Below are 16,493 nucleotides of genomic sequence, written 5' to 3'. Positions count from 1 at the left end.
CCTGCCCACAGGAAACCCTCAAGCAGGACATGAGTGCAACAGCACCCTCCCAGCCATGTTTCCCAGCAACTGGTGTAGATAGGCATACTGCCTCTGGAGGCAGTATTATACTGGAGGTAGCATATAGCTGTCAGGACTAGTAGCCATTGATAGCCTTCTCCAAGAATTTATATACCCCCCTTTTAAAGCCATCCAAATTGGAGGTCACCACCACAGCTTGTGGTAGTGAATTCCATAGTTTAACTATGCGCTGTGTGAACAAGTACTTCTTTTTATCTGTCCTGAAAGGCCCACCAATCAGCTTCATGGGATGACCCCCGGGTTCTAGTATTATGAGAAAGGGAGAAAAATGTCTCCCTATCCACTTTCTCCACACCATGAATAATTTTGTACACCTCTATCATGTCTCCCCTTACTCGCCTCTTTTCTAAGCTAAACAATCCCAGCTGTTGTAACCTTCTCTCACAGGGGAGATGCTCCAGCCCCTTGATAATTTTGGTTGCCCTTTTCTGCACTTTTTCCAGCTCTACAATATCTTTAAGGTGCAGTGACCAGAACTGTCCACAGTATTCTAAGTGTGGTCGCACCATAGATTTGTGTAAGGGCAGTATGAAATTGGCAGTTTTATTTTCAATTCCTTTTCTAATTATACCTAACATGGAAATTGAGTTTTTCGTAGCTGCCACATACCGGGTCAACATTTTCATTGAGCTGTCCACTACAACCCCAAGATCTCTTTCTTGGTCAGTCACCACTAGCTCAGATCCCATCAGCATATATGTGAAGTTGGGATCTTTTTGCCACAACGCACTACACTTGCTTACATTGAACTGCATTTGCCATTTTTGTGCCCATTCTTCCAATTTGGAGAAATCCTTTTGGAGCTCTTCGCAGTCCCTTTTTGTTTTAACCACCCTAAATAATTTGGTGTCATCAACAAATCTAGGCACCTCACTGCTCACTCCTAATTCCACATCATTTATGAAGAAGTTGAAAAGCATTGGTCCCAATACAGATCCCTGTGGGACCCCACAGCTTAAATTCCTCCATTGGAGGAATTTACCATTTATTCCTACTCTCTGCTTTCTGTTCTTTAGCTAGTTACTGATCCATAAGAGGACCTCACCTCTTAATCCATGACTGCTAAGTTTCTCAGGAGTCTTTGGTGAAGAGCTTTATCAAAACCCTTTTGGAAATCCAAGTAAATAATGTCTACCGAATCATCCCTGTCCACTCTCAAAGAACTCTGAAAGGTTAGTGAGACAGGACTTACCTTTGTGGAAGCCATATTGACTCTTTATCGGTAGGGCCTGTCCTTCTATATGCCTACTAATTTTATCTTTAATAATGCTCTCAACCAATTTATCCAGAACAGACATTAAACTAACTGGCTTGTAATTTCCTGGATCCTCTGTGGATCCCTTTTTAAAAATTGGCATTACATTGGCCATTCTCCAGACCTCTGGTACAGAGACTGATGTCAGGGACACGTTACATATATTTGCTAGAAGTTCTGCAATTTCACATTTGAGTTCTTTAAGAACTCTAGGATGGATACCATCTGGGCCTGGTGATTTATTAACTTTCAGTTTGTCAGTAAGGTTGAGAACTTCATTTTTGTCACCACTATTTGCCTCAGTTCCTCAGACTCCCTTCCTGAAAACATCAGTTCAGGCACAGGTATCTGTCCTACATCTTCTGCAGTGAAGACAGATGAAAAGAATTCATTCAGCTTCTCTGCAATCTCCTTATCCTCCTTTAGTTCTCCTTTAACTTTAGAGTCATCCAGCAGTCCAACTGCCTCCCTAGCTGGTTTCCTGCTTCTGATATATTTAAAGAATTCTTTACTGTTGGCGTAATATGCTCCTCAAAATGCTTTTTTGCATGTCTTATTGTCTGCTTGCATCTCCTTTGTGCAAGTTTGTTCTCTCTTTTGTTTTCATTTGGGCAAGATTTCCATTTTCTGAAGGAAGACTAATAACTTTCTAATAGCTTCCTTGACACTGCTCTTTAACCACACTGTAAATGTACATATTGCATACAAATCCAGAAGACCATTGCAGTGTGGAAAACCTCTTTCTCTTAAAACTTGGAAACATTTTTCTTTTCTACTGGTGAAAGCTACAGGCAAACTCGTTACAATGCTTTGATTAAAATTTGATAGGGTTGTTGGGAGCCATGTACAATTTCCCGAAGGGCAGGCTCTAGCCCCGAAGGTTGTCAATTAGCCTTCCCTGTCTCAGATGATAAGCAAGGCCATTTCCAAGATGAAAATGGCATCATTTTTGTTAACCTTGTTTCAATGGGGCATATTATATATGGTTTTTAAATTGACCTACCCCAGGTTTTAGCATGGGAAATATAAATAAGAGTGGAACTGCCATATTATGAGAAATAGGGGGATGAAACTGAAAACAGTATCTCTGTGTTGAGTTCTACCCTCTTTGTAGCATATGGAGCCCCATCTCCCATCATCACATTTTTAAACAAGAAAATTTAAGGTGGCTAACAACAAATGACTAAAAATATCCATAGTACATATGTACACACAGGGCAACAACAGAAACCACAGCAGCACTAACAAATTCATAAGTAGTTATTAGTTTGCACCAAGGGTAAGCAACCTTGTGCCCCCCAGAAGTTTTGGACTAAACCCCCCATAATCCCTGACCATTATCCATGCTGGCTGGGGCTGATGGGTGCTATAGTCCAAGATATCTGGAGGGGCACTGTTGGCTAACTCCTGGTTTACACCATCACCAAAAGCCTGTCAAATAAGCTGTAGGTTGGATCTAGCCCTCATCATGCTTAGAGGACCCATCAAAATCAATGGGACAAGTTAGTAATAACTAATTTAAATCCCATTGATTTCAGTGGCTCTAAGCATTACTAAGTCTGGATTCAACCCCTTGTGTTCACCAATTGACAAAAAGTAAATAGTAATGGTGGGGCCAGGCAGGCTTCCCTGTGAAGGGTATTCCACAACAAAGGTCCCATGACTAAAAAGGCCCCGTCTCTTGTCCCTCCTCATCTGCCAAAGCTCAGATGGGGCAGTGGGGGAGATGGAACAGGACCTCTGATGTGCATTTTCACACCCATCCTCCACATGATTGGTGCTGCTGGCAGGGAAATGCACAACATGACAACATCAAATCATGGGGTAAGATATTTTTGCCACACATTACAGGGGAAGAAGTTGACATGGGGACATTGTTTTTGGCAGCAACATCTTGTGATGTTTAGTTGTGTCCTAACTGAAGAACTAAATGGAGAAGCAGATGCAGCTTTGCATTTCTGCTGACACCACGAGTGACATTTATTGCTCCAGACAAATATTGTCAGCTTCAAAAAGCAAAGAAAAAGAACCAATCCTTTTAGGATTCACACAAGGCAGTTCTGTGGGTATTACTTTGAGGGATGGCAGCTTCTTTGACACTGTGCTCTGTCTGGCATCTGGAACTGATATCTGAGGAGAAGGGGAGGGAAGAGTGGGATAAGTGAATGCTTTTACTTCCGGGATTGTAGGAACAGGTCCCTAGAGCAATCATCTTTTAAGTTATAAATGACATTCGATACTTGTAACGAGCAACATACTCGGCTCACACTGTCCCATTATGACTGTAGCACAAATGCATGGAATGCACCTTGATTGGCTTGTGAAAAATCCTTTGTACCTTTGAGCAGTGTTGTTGCTGAAGCGGTTCCTTTTTTTGGCATGATTAGAGAATATAAGAACTGCCTAGCTGGAGTAGACCAAAGGGCCACTGTTGTTCCTGCAGATGCTTTGAAGAAGCTTTAAAAAGAAAAGGGTGAGGGGAGTCCAATGGAAATCACCAGCCCCAGTTTTATTTTTCTCCCTAACATCTGGTAGCCGGAAGAAAATGGTGCTTAAGTAAATGTCTGCCTTAAGAAGCACACAACATGAAGAAACGTAGATGTGGTTTTACAAGTGGAACCTGTAACAAAATGTTGCCACGTGGAGTGCTCTTGGTCAACTGTGCCCTCTTCGAGCATACATATCATGTTGGAGAAGCCTGAAATAGGGAGATCGAAACCCTGGGTGATCTACTGTAAATCATCCAGTGATCTACCAGTAGATCCTGATCCACCTTCTGCCCACCCTTTACTACACAGGCCTATTCAGACGTAAGTCCCATGGAATTCATATTATTACATTCCCACTAGCACAGTTTTTCTCAAGTAGCACTGTGCTGCTATAAGACCTGGAAAGTAGTTGACAGACCACTTATACTAGCTTTCCTGAACCTGGCACCTTCCAGAGGTGATGGACTACAACTCCCATCAACCTCAAGTAGCAATCATCATACTGGCTGGGATGATGGGATTAGAAGTGCAAGGTTGGTGAAGGCTGTACTAAAGTAACAGTGCAATCATATACATGTCTGCTCAGACATATGCTCCGCTTAATGCAATGGAATTATCCCTAGGTAAGTGGGTATATTACAACCTAAATTCATTTATCTGCACAACTTCACATCAATGTACCTAGACTATAAATCACTCCTGAGTGCAAAAACACATAGTATTTTGGCTATTGTTAAGAGAAGAGTAGGTAACTGTAAAAATCAAAGGTCCTAGAGAAGACATTTCTCTCCTCAAAGGACTCAATTAATGTTATTAGGTCATCCTAGTGATACTGCTAAGGTTACCATGGTGATAACCTATATAGGAAGATAGATTGCCCTCAGTTTATGGGGTGGGGGAAAAGGCAGTTCAGTTTCTCTGACTCATGGCAATAAAAATCCACATTTGTGGAATAAAATGGGATGCTCACCATCCTGTCAGCTAAATGATGTCAAGTTAATCGAAAGTTCAATATCTGCCAATTGTAAAAAAGAAACGCCATGTTTTGATTCATAATTCTCAAGGGACAAAATGTTCTTTGCAATTAATGCAGAATTATTGCCAGAGGTATAAAATACCAAATCATGAAACTTTTAAAGAGGTACCGCTGCTCAACCTGCATAAACTATCCATTCAAGATGTTAAATAATTAAAAATATAATACTGCCAGCACTGTAAGTTGGTGGTTTTCAAAGGAAAATAGTGAAAGAAAGAAAAGTGGCTTCTAGCCCTGCAGTGTAGGCTAAACCAGTATGCTGGATTTCATATTTTTTATATGTAAACATAGGCTTCTGTTTGAGAACAGAATGCTGGATTAGATAGGCTTTTGGTCTGATCCAGCACAGTTCTTTTGATGCCTTCATATGTGGCACTTCACAAAAATTCACTTGCCCAAAAAGACAGGTCCATGCCCTCAAGGAGAGTATAAGGGCATTTCTACACCAGCCTAAAATTCTGCATTTAAAATGCGTCTTTCTGCTTCCATTTTAAATGCAGATCACCACTTACTCCCCTTACATGCATTCACCCCCTTCTCCCCGTATTGGAGTCTTCCATGATCTTTCATTGATTTCGCTCCTCTTCTTGCCCCTCTTTAAGTCTTTTCATGGAGGAAACTGAAGCGGAACACAACCGGGTAATTTGATAGCTTATTTTCTATGATCTATTTAAAAATGGAACAAAGGGCATTTACTGCAGGAGACGCCTTGAACAATCATGGCGTCATGTAAAGAACCCACAAACTTCCATGAAGGAGCAATCTCAATTGCAGGATAGAAGTTCTGTGTGATGAAGCCCTAAAAATTTTGACACTGGGGAAGATAACTGAGAAAGAGAGACGAGGATAACCAAAAGTGTGTGGGGGAGGTGCTCTGTGGGCGATGGAGCTGAAAACAAGGCATTCCAGAGGTGTTGTTGTTGAGGGTGTGTCAGGGGAGCCCCAAATCCCTATGTTCCTTTGATATGCGACCAGGAAGGCAGGAAAAGTATGTCTTGTCTCTTTGTCAAGAGAAACTAGAAAAGACAATAGAAAAGACATCTTTAAAAATCTTGAAAGTACAAGTTCACATCTCCTGAAAAGAACCATGGCGCAACTTGTTGTTGTTGTTCAGTCGTTCAGTCGTGTCCGACTCTTCGTGACCCCATGGACCATAGCACGTCAGGCCTTCCTGTCCTGCGCTCTCTCCCGGAGTGCGCTCAAGTTCATATTCATTGCATCGGTGATGCTATCTAGCCATCTCATCCTCTGTCGTCCCCTTCTCCTTTTGCCCTCAGTCTTTCCCAGCATCAGGGTCTTTTCCAGAGAGTTTTCTCTTCGCATTAGGTGGCCAAAATATTTGAGCTTCAGCTTCAGTATCTGTCCTTCCAATGAGCACTCAGGGTTGATTTCCTTTAGGATGGACTGATTTGACCTCCTTGCAGTCCAGGGGACTCATAAGAGTCTTCTCCAGCACCACAGTTCGAAAGCATCAATTCTTCGGCGCTCAGCCTTCCCTATAGTCCAGCTCTCACAGCCATACATTGCTACTGGGAAAACCATAGCTTTGATTAGACGGACCTTTGTTGGCAAGGTGATGTTCCTGCTTCTTACCATGCTATCTAGGTTTGCCATAGCTTTCCTCCCAAGGAGCAAGCATCTTTTAATTTCATGGCTACAGTCACCATCTGCGGTGATCTTGGAGCCCAAGAAAGTAAAATCTGTCACTGCTTCCATTTCTTCCCCTGTCACTGCTTCCATTTCTATATGGAAGATATATATATCCCCTTCTATATGCCAGGAAGTGATGGGGCCAGATGCCATGATCTTAGTTTTTTTAATGTTGAGTTTCAAACCAGCTTTTGCACTCTCCTCTTTCACCCTCAACAAGAGGCTCTTGAGATCCTCTTCACTTTCTGCCATTAGGGTGGTATCGTCTGCATATCGGAGGTTGTTGATAATTCTCCCGGCAATCTTAATTCCGACCTGTGATTCATCCAACCCGGCATTTCTCATGATGTACTCTGCATATAAGTTAAATAAGCAGGGTGACAATATGCAGCCTTGTCGTACTCCTTTCCCAATTTTGAACCACTCGGTTGTTCCATGTCTGGTTCTTACTGTTGCTTCTTGACCCTCGTACAGGTTTCTCAGGAGACAGGTAAGGTGGTCTGGTACTCCCATCACTTTAAGAATTTGCCACAGTTTGTTGTGATCCACACAATCAAAGGCTTTAGTGTAGTTAATGAAGCAGAAAGAGATGTTTTTCTGGAATTCTCTTGCTTTCTCCATGATCAAGCGAACGTTGGCGATTTGATCTCTAGTTCCCCTGCCTCTTCGAAACCCGGCTTGTACTTCCGGTAGTTCTCGGTTCGCATACTGCTGAAGCCTAGCTTGTATGATTTTGAGCATCACCTTGCTGGCATGTGAAATGAGCGCAATTGTACGGTAGTTTGAACACTCTTTGGCGTTGCCCTTCTTTGGAATTGGAATGTAAACTGACCTTTTCCAGTCTTGTGGCCACTGTTGAATGTTCCAGATTTGTTGGCATATTGAGTGCAGCACTTTAGCATTTAATATTGAGTGCAGCACTTTAATATTACTTAACATTTAATATTGAGTGTAGCACTTTAACGCAACTACACAACAACAATTTCTATACACCATAATAAACTGTATCAAACTATTTTTATTTCTATTTCCCTGTTAGATAAGGTGACTCACAAAAAATAAAAAAGGTTCCACCATTATAAGCCTCAACATTCTACTGCTTATAAAAATGACACCTGTTGAATTAATAACTTGAATCTTGGCGTCCATGATCTATCTGTTGAGGTCTACAATTGTGCTAAGTTTCAAACTGATCTGATACAAATTGCCACAGTTACAGCAAGTTAAAAAGTGCTGAAAATTGACACATTTTCCCACTTACTCCAAACTGCAGCTCGACAAATCATATATTTCTTTCAAATTTTGCTGAAATCTACTAATGTATGTTATTTCGGTTTGTCAAGGCAGTGTGCCTTTTATTGTTTGGAAATTTTGATTGGACGTTTTGAGCAGCAGTTCAAAAGTTATTAAGGTTTTTTAGAGTGCAATCCTATGCATGTTTAGACAGAAAAAAGCCCTACAACTCCCAGCATTCACCAGCCAGCCATGCTGGCAGGGAAATGGGCATCTCTTTGTTGCTTATTTGGTCAGTCGCTTCCGACTCTTCGTGACTTCATGGACCAACTCACGCCAGAGCTTCCTGTTGGCTGTCACCACCCCCAGTTCCTCCAAGGTCGAGTCCGTCACCTCCAGAATATCATCCATCCATCTTGCCCTTGGTCGGCCCCTCTTCCTTTTGCCTTCCACTTTTCCTAGCATCAGCATCTTCTCCAGGGTATCCTGTCTTCTCATTATGTGGCCAAAGTACTTCAGTTTTGCCTTTAATATCATTCCCTCAAGTGAGCAGTCTGGCTTCATTTCCTGGAGTATGGACTGGTTTATCTTCTTGCAGTCCAAGGCACTCTCAGAATTTTCCTCCAGCACCACAGTTCAAAAGCATCTATCTTCCTTCGCTCAGACTTCCTTATGGTCCAGCTCTCGCAGCCATAGGTTACTATGGGGAATACCATTGCTTTCACTATGCGGACCTTTGTTGTCAGTGTGATGTCTGTGCTCTTCACTATTTTATCAAGATTTGTCATTGCTGTCCTCCCAAGAAGTAAACGTCTTCTGATTTCCTGGCTGCAGTCAGCATCTGCAGTAATCTTTGCACCTAGAAAGACAAAGTCTGTCACTGCCTCCACGTTTTCTCCCTCTGTTTGCCAGTTATCAATCAAGCTGGTTGCCATAATCTTGGTTTTTTTGAGGTTTAACTGCAACCCAGCTTTTGCACTTTCTTCTTTCACCTTCATCATGAGGTTCCTCAGCTCCTCCTCGCTTTCAGCCATCAAAGTGGTATCATCTGCATATCTGAGATTGTTAATGTTTCTTCCAGAGATTTTAACTCCAGCCTTGGATTCATCAAGCCCAGCACGTCGCATGATGTGTTCTGCGTACAGGTTGAATAGGTAGGGTGAGAGTATACAGCCCTGCCGTACTCCTTTCCCAATCTTAAACCAGTCCGTTGTTCCGTTGTCTGTTCTTACCATTGCTACTTGGTCATTATACAGATTGCTCAGGAGGCAGACAAGATGACCTAGTATCCCCATACCACCAAGAACTTGCCACGATTTGTTATGATCCACACCAGCCTAAAATCCTGCATTTAAAAGGGGGCTTTCTGCTTCCATTTTAAATGCAGGATCACAATGACTCCCTTTTTCACGTGCTTCCTTTTCCCCCACCACTTTCCCCCTCCTTCTCCCCATATCAGACCTTTCCATTATCTTTCATTGATCTTGCTCCTCTTCCTTCAAAGGGCATTTAGTGCAGGAGATGCTTTGAATGATCACAGCATCATGTAAAGAGCCTGCAAACTTCCATAAAGGAGCAATCTCAATCACAGGATAAAAGGAACCCAGTGTTGGGAGTTGTAGGACTTTTTTCTGTCTAAACTTAGGATTGCGCTGTTTGTTTCTGATGTATAGAGATGATTCTGTAGGGTTCTTTTTGTATTGTATTGTCTAGTTTCCCTTTATAAAGAGACACATCTTGAGACATGTTGGAAACAATATATTGAGGCAACTGTTTTTTTGTTTTGTTTTTTGCCTTGGTTTGTGACACAGTTTGAATCGACTGGATTGTCTGAAGACAACCCCAGGTAAAACACTTTACCCTACTGCTACAATGCCTGAAGTAGGAGAAACAGGAAGCCAACAAAACGGTTTCAGTTAAACAGGAACAGTGTGGTACTTAGCAAGCCCTACGGTCCTCACTGAGGTGACTCTCAATTTGTGCCACCAATACTCCCACTGCTATCTACAGCACAGACCAATGTGGGAAGGTGAACATCATGGCGTGGTCCAGTTTGGGGCCATCAGAAATGCGAGAGGATACAGTGAGCCTCAGGTAACCACATGATGAAGTGGACGAAAGTCTAAGAAAGCTTACACCCTCATCAATTTGTTCATCTTTCAGGTGCCACAAGACTCTTTGTTGTTTTTGCTGCTATGGACAAACACAGCTACCCCTCTGGAAAACGGATGGAAAGTCTGGACCCTTTTCTTGAGTGGCAATCCACATTTGATCAGATTCCACAATTTGGATACCTTCTGGGGAAACCAACCATTATGTGGAAATGGTCTGTGGATATAAGTATGTGTGTGCACATGCACCAGCCAACACATATGTTTTCTTTTGCTGCTTCACTGGTTATTAAATTGGAAGTTAAAATGTGGTTCTTTTGCTCCAGACATTGGCACTTTATCTAGTCTAGGCTATTCCGTCTGTTCACAATTTAGCATGTAGCTTAGCAGATACCACTAGAGGACGGTGTGAGTCAAAATATGTTCTTCCCTGCCACCAGGCAACCTGAAATCTTGCCATTTCATCATATACACCATCAAAAGGTGCCAGACACATGCATTTTAAGGCCAGAAAAGAGGTCTTTTTCATGATTTGGATTCTATGCCTCTTTATCTGGCCTCCTGGTTGTCCTTTATTTTTATGCAGTGCCACCTGTTAACATAGTACTTTAATGTATGAGCAAGAAAGCCCCTAGGAGCGTACATTTTTTAAAAGCTGCAGAGAGACAATAGAGCAGCATTCCCCAACCTCCAGATGTGTTGGACCACAACTCCCACAATCCCCAGACAGCGATGATCTGCCTGGGTGATGGGAGTTGTAGTCCCACACATCTGGAAGGTGCCAGGCTAGGAAAGGCTGTACAGGGGAAGAGGCGTGCCTGCTGCTGCTGGGCCTGCTGCTGCCGCCGCCACCGCTGCTGCCGCCACCACCACCACCACCACCAGGCCTTCCCTGGAGACTTCTGCCTGGCAGACCGCCAGTCCCTGCAGGACCAGGGCCCCAGGTACTGAGCCAGCTGTGCTGCTCCACCTGCCCCTCCCTGGAGGGGCTACATAAGCTGGCTGGCTGAGGTGGCCTGGGAGAGCCAGGGCCTGCAGGAGAAGCCACCACCCCCGGGGAAGAGGCCTGCCTGCCTGCCTGCCTGCCTGCCTGCCTGCCTGCCTGCCGCCAGGCCTTCCCTGTGGACTCCTGCCTGGCATTATTTTTAAAGGGATTTTTAATTTTTGTTTTTCTGGGGGATTTTGTTGTGTTTTTAGGGGTGGGTAACCTGCCTGATAGGCGGAAGCGAGGGGGCATGTGTCCACCTGATGGAGGCAATGGGGGGAGTGTTGGGGGCCAGAACATACCGAGGCTGGGCGGCAGGTGCTGGCGGAGCGCTGGGGGCAGGCCATGCCAGGTAAGGGGAACAAGGGAGAGATGTGTACTATCTGTCCCCTGCTCCGGGCCTGTCCAGAGCCAAAGGATGGCTGGGGGAGGCGTGACCCCATCTTCTGGCCTTTGTTTGCTGCTCTGCAATGCCAGGTCTGTTACCCAGAAAACCTCCCTCATCCATGACATGATCCTGGATGAGGGTGCAGACCTGGCATGTATTAGGGAGACCTGGCTGGCCGAGGCTGCTGCTCCAACCCTTGCAGCCAAGTGTCCATCCGGATTTTCGTATGCACAGTAGGGATGTCAGAGAATTTTGCCACGAATCTCGGTGAATCTCAGATGTCAGAATCCCCCCGATATTGGTGGTGAAACTGTCTGCCCCCCCCCCCGGACGGGACTTACCTTGGGCGAATCCTCCTGGCGGCGGCGGCGGCTGCAGCGGCCGGTCTTCCGACCGGCTGCCACCTCCGCCTTTTCCAGTAAAAAACAACAAACAAACAAAACGTGATAGGCTACATAAATATTTACGTAGCCTATCACGACTGATTTAAAGGGGGAAAAAAACACACGCGTACGCAAATGGTGGCGCCCATGGGCGCCGCCATTTGCGTTCCTTATTTTGACACATCTTAGTCTACATAAACATTTACGTAGACTAAGATGGCGAAAATAAGGGGAACGCAAATAGCGTAGACGCTACGCTATTTGCATTCCCCTTATTTTCACCGTAGTCTACGTAAATGTTTACGTAGACTAAGACATGTCAAAAATAAGGAACACAAATGGCGGCGCCCATGGGCGCCGCCATTTGTGTACCCGCGTTGTTGTTTTTTCTTTTAAATCAGCCGTGATAGGCTACGTAAACATTTACGTAGCCTATCATGGCTGACTGCAGGGACGCAAACGGCGGCGGCTACAGCGGCCACCGCCATTTGCGTACCTGGCCGGCCAGGATTCGGGGGGGAGGGACGGAGCGCCTCCCACCCCGGCCAGAATTTCGGGAGGGAGGGATGGAGTGCCTCCCCCCACCAGAATTTTGGGGTGAGGGATGGAGCGCCTCCCCCCCGCCAGAATTTCAGGGGAGGGACGGAGCGCCTCCCCCCACCTCAAATTAAATTTCGTTAAAGGTAAGTCACTTTCGTACATCCCTAAATTGCACAGCAGCCGAGGGCTGGGGATCGGTGAGGGGGAGTGGCTGTTATCTTCCGAGAGTCCTTGGTCTTCACCAGACCCACTCTCTGGGAGACCAAGGTTGCTGAGTGCATGTACTGGAGGTTGGGCCCGAAGGGCAGTCTGGGGATTCTGCTCGTGTACCGTCCACCCCACTGCATGACTGACTCCCTGGCCGAGGTGCTTGAGGTGGTCTCTGATGTGCGTGTACAGTCCCCTAACTTATTGGTGTTGGGGGACTTCAACGTACATTCGGAGGCCATCCTCACAGGAGCACCTCAGGACTTCATGGAGACCATGGCCTCCTGGGAGCTGCACCATATTCTAACTGGGCCCACCCATGTAGCCGGTCATGCACTAGACCTTGTGTTTGTTTTTGGAGAAGCGGGGAGTGATCTGGAAGTCGGGGGTATATCCACCACCCCCTTGTAATGGTCAGATCACTATCTGGTGACGTTGGACTTCTCGGTTCCACAACCCCTCTGCAGGGGTGGAGGACCCATTAAAATGGTCCGCCCCAGGCGTCTTATGGATCCAAATGGATTACTGAACATGCTTGGGGATTCTCTGAGGCACATCAACGGCAACTCGGTCGAGACCCTGGTGGGTGGCTGGAATGCCGCAATCACTGGGGCATTGGATCAGGTGGCTCTGAAACGCCCTCTCCCCCTGAACAGGTCTCGGACTGCAGCATGGTTCAATCCACGGTTACGAGCTCTGAAACAGGAGGTGAGACGGCTAGAGCACCGGTGGCAGAAGTCTCGCTCCAAAGATGATCAGACACGGAACTAGAGCTGTATCTTCAGCCTATCACGTGGCGGTGAAGGCAGCAAAAAAGAAATATTATGCTGCCTCCATTGCGTCTGCAGAGTGCTGTCCCAGGAGGCTGTTCCAAGTGGTCTGGAGCCTGGTTGGTCCTGTGGCTCCTGAACCACTGGAGCATTCTAAGTCCTCCTGTGAGGCCTTGGCAAGGCACTTTGCAGATAAAATTGATCAGATTAGGTGTGTTACTCTGCACGCTGTGGATACAGTTAGTGAGCAAGAGGCGGCCTGTGGCAAACCGGTTTTGTGGGATCGGTTCCAGCTTCTTCCTCCTGATGAAGTGGACAAGGTGCTTTCATCTGTAAGGCCGACCACCTGCTTACTTGATCCTTGCCCATCTTGGCTCATTATGGGCTGCAGAGAGAGACTGGGTGAGGGGATCAGGGCGGTGGTGAACGCCTCCCTTGAGGAGGGAGTGATGCCATCAGCCCTCAAGGAGGCAGTGATAAGACCGCTCTTAAAGAAGCCCTCCTTGGATCCCCAAGTTCTGAACAACTTTCGCCCAGTCTCAAATCAGCCATTTTTGGGCAAGGTGATTGAGCGGGTGGTGGCGATGCAGATGAAGGCACACTTGGAAGAAACCGATTATCTAGACCCATTTCAGTCGGGCTTCAGGCTTGGGCATGGGACAGAAACGGCCTTGGTCGCCTTGGTAGATGATATGAGGAGGGCTCTGGATAGGGGTGAATGCTCCTTCCTTGTTCTCCTCGACCTCTCAGCGGCTTTTGATACCGTTGACCACGGTATCCTCCTGGACCGCCTGGAGGGGTTGGGCATTGGAGACACTGTATTGCGGTGGTTCTGGTCCTTCCTCTCCAGCAGGTACCAGAGGGTAGCACTGGGAGAGGAGGTTTCGGACCTGTGGCCACTCACATGTGGGGTGCCACAGGGTTCCATCCTCTCCCCAGTGCTATTTAATATCTATGTGAAGCCGCTGGGAGCTATCATCAGGAGGTTTGGGGTGCGGTGTCATCAATATGCGGATGACACGCAGCTCTACCTCTCATTCAAATCTTCACCAAGGTTGGCTGTAGAATCCCTATCCGAATGTCTGGAGACGGTGAGTGGCTGGATGGGGAGGAATAAGCTGAAGCTGAACCCTGACAAGACCGAGGTACTTTTGGTGGGAGACAAGAGGAGGCTGGGGGATGTTGACCTGGTGTTGAATGGGGTATGGCTACCCTTGAAAGACCAGGTCCTCAGCCTGGGGGTCATTTTGGACTCCCAGCTGTCCATGGAGGCTCAGGTGTCAGCTCTGAGCCGGACAGCGCTGTATCAACTCCATCTGATATGGTGGCTGCGCCCCTTCCTTCCCGACCATCTGCTCCCATCGGTAGTACATGCCCTGGTCTCTTCTTGTTTAGACTACTGTAATGCACTCTACGTGGGGTTACCCTTGAAGATGGTTCGGAAGCTGCAGCTGGTACAGAACGCGGCGGCTCGCCTGATTAAAGGCAGCCGCTGGCGAGATCACATCACTCCAGTGCTGAAGGAGTTGCACTGGTTACCAGTTGTTTCCGGGCCAAATTCAAGGTGTTGGTTTTGACCTTTAAAACCCTATATGGTTCGGGCCCAGCCTATCTTAAGGAGTGCCTCCAGCAGCACCAGACAGGCTGCTTAACAAGATCAGCCTCGGATGGCCTTCTCTCTGTCCCATCAGCCAGGACAGCTAGACTGGTGGGGACGAGGGAGAGGGCCTTTTCTGTGGTGGCCCCCACTCTGTGGAGCTCCCTCCCTAGGGAACTCCGTCATGCCCCCTCTTTAATGAGCTTCCGCCGTGCATTAAAAACGTGGTTGTTCAGGCAGGCATTTGGGGTGGGTTAGGGTATTTTAGAAAATGTTTTTATTGTAGAATTTTATTGTTTTAAACTGTTTTATTGTATGCTGTACATCGCCCAGAGTGGCTGGGTGACCAGCCAGATGTGCGATTAATAAATTTAATAATAATAATAAATAAATAAATAAAAGAGGGTGGGAGGAAAGGATCAGGCAAGGGAAAAAGTAGTGTGCCACATCCATCCATCCATACGAGATGCATAAACTGCTCAGCGCAAGGGCTGTTGGAGTGATTTGTAGAATATTCCCATATTTAAAGCATTGCTAAAACAGTTGAAAACATCCTGCTACTCCGAATTTCCTTAAGCAACCTTGGAAAATCCAGACTAGGTGTGGTCATGATGTTCTCCATGTTCATCTCTAGGGGAAGTCTACATGCATCCAGTAATGCCACCTCATGGTTGTGAAAACTTACAGCGGCAAGGGTTGTGTTACCTGGGGTGGGGTGGGGTTGGAACTACATTTCCTCAGCCGCTAAATGTTATACTTTGTGTGTGTGATTGAGGAAATGTGGTTTTCCTGCAACAGAAATACAGCCTGGGTGAAAATCACTTGGCTTAGAACTGAACATTTGCTGTACAATTAAATATTTATCTAGAAAGGCCATAGACTCCTGGGAGGAATCCTATAGCTTATCTGAAGATAATGTTTCCCAAAGCTCTCTGTTCATAGAATCATAGAATAGTAGGGTTGGAAGGGGCCTACAAGGCCATCTAGTCCAACCCCCTGCTCAGTGCAGGAATCCAAGTCAGAGCATCCCTAACAGGTGGCTGGCCAGCTTCATCTTGAATGCCTCCAGTGTGGGAGAGCCCACCACCTCTCTAGGTAATGGGTTCCAATTGGGTGCATCGTCTCTAGTGTCCCTGCAATCAAGTCTAAAAGAACAGGGTATCCACTAAAGCTCCATCCTATGCATGTTTAGACAGAAAAAAGTCCTTCAACACCCAGCATTCCCCAGGTACCTGTGGCTGGCTGAGAAATGCTGGCCATTGTGGGGCTTCTTTCTGTCTCACTATGCTCAGGATTGCGCCCTAAGGTGAAATCGAACAGGATGGGAAGACAGTTCACAGGATCCTGTTCCATGCATACAGTCAACACAGAGAAGAAGAGGCAGGACTGCAACCAACAGCTCAGCAGCAGTCTCTGTCACCACTACAGGGAGATGTATTGCAATTCTATTTAAATTCTAGTAATTATGCCTTCTTGTTGTTGTTCATTTGGTCAGTCGCTTCCGACTCTTCGTGACTTCATGGACCAGCCCACGCCAGAGCTTCCTGTTGGCCGTCGCCATCCCCAGCTCCCCCAAGGTCAAGTCTGTCACCTCCAGAATATCATCCATCCACCTTGCCCTTGGTCGGCCCCTCTTCCTTTTGCCTTCCACTTTCCCTAGCATCAGCATCTTCTCCAGGGTATCCTGTCTTCTCATGATGTGGCCAAAGTACTTCAGTTTTGCCTTTAATATCCTTCCCTCAAGTGAGCAGTCTGGCTTTATTTCCTG

This window comes from Heloderma suspectum, chromosome 1 (assembly GCF_057233095.1).
Source record: "Heloderma suspectum isolate Gila_16-S chromosome 1, 16-S_ref, whole genome shotgun sequence".
In the NCBI taxonomy this organism is placed as follows: Eukaryota; Metazoa; Chordata; class Lepidosauria; order Squamata; family Helodermatidae; genus Heloderma; species Heloderma suspectum.
Note: the sequence above shows the minus strand (reverse complement) of the source record.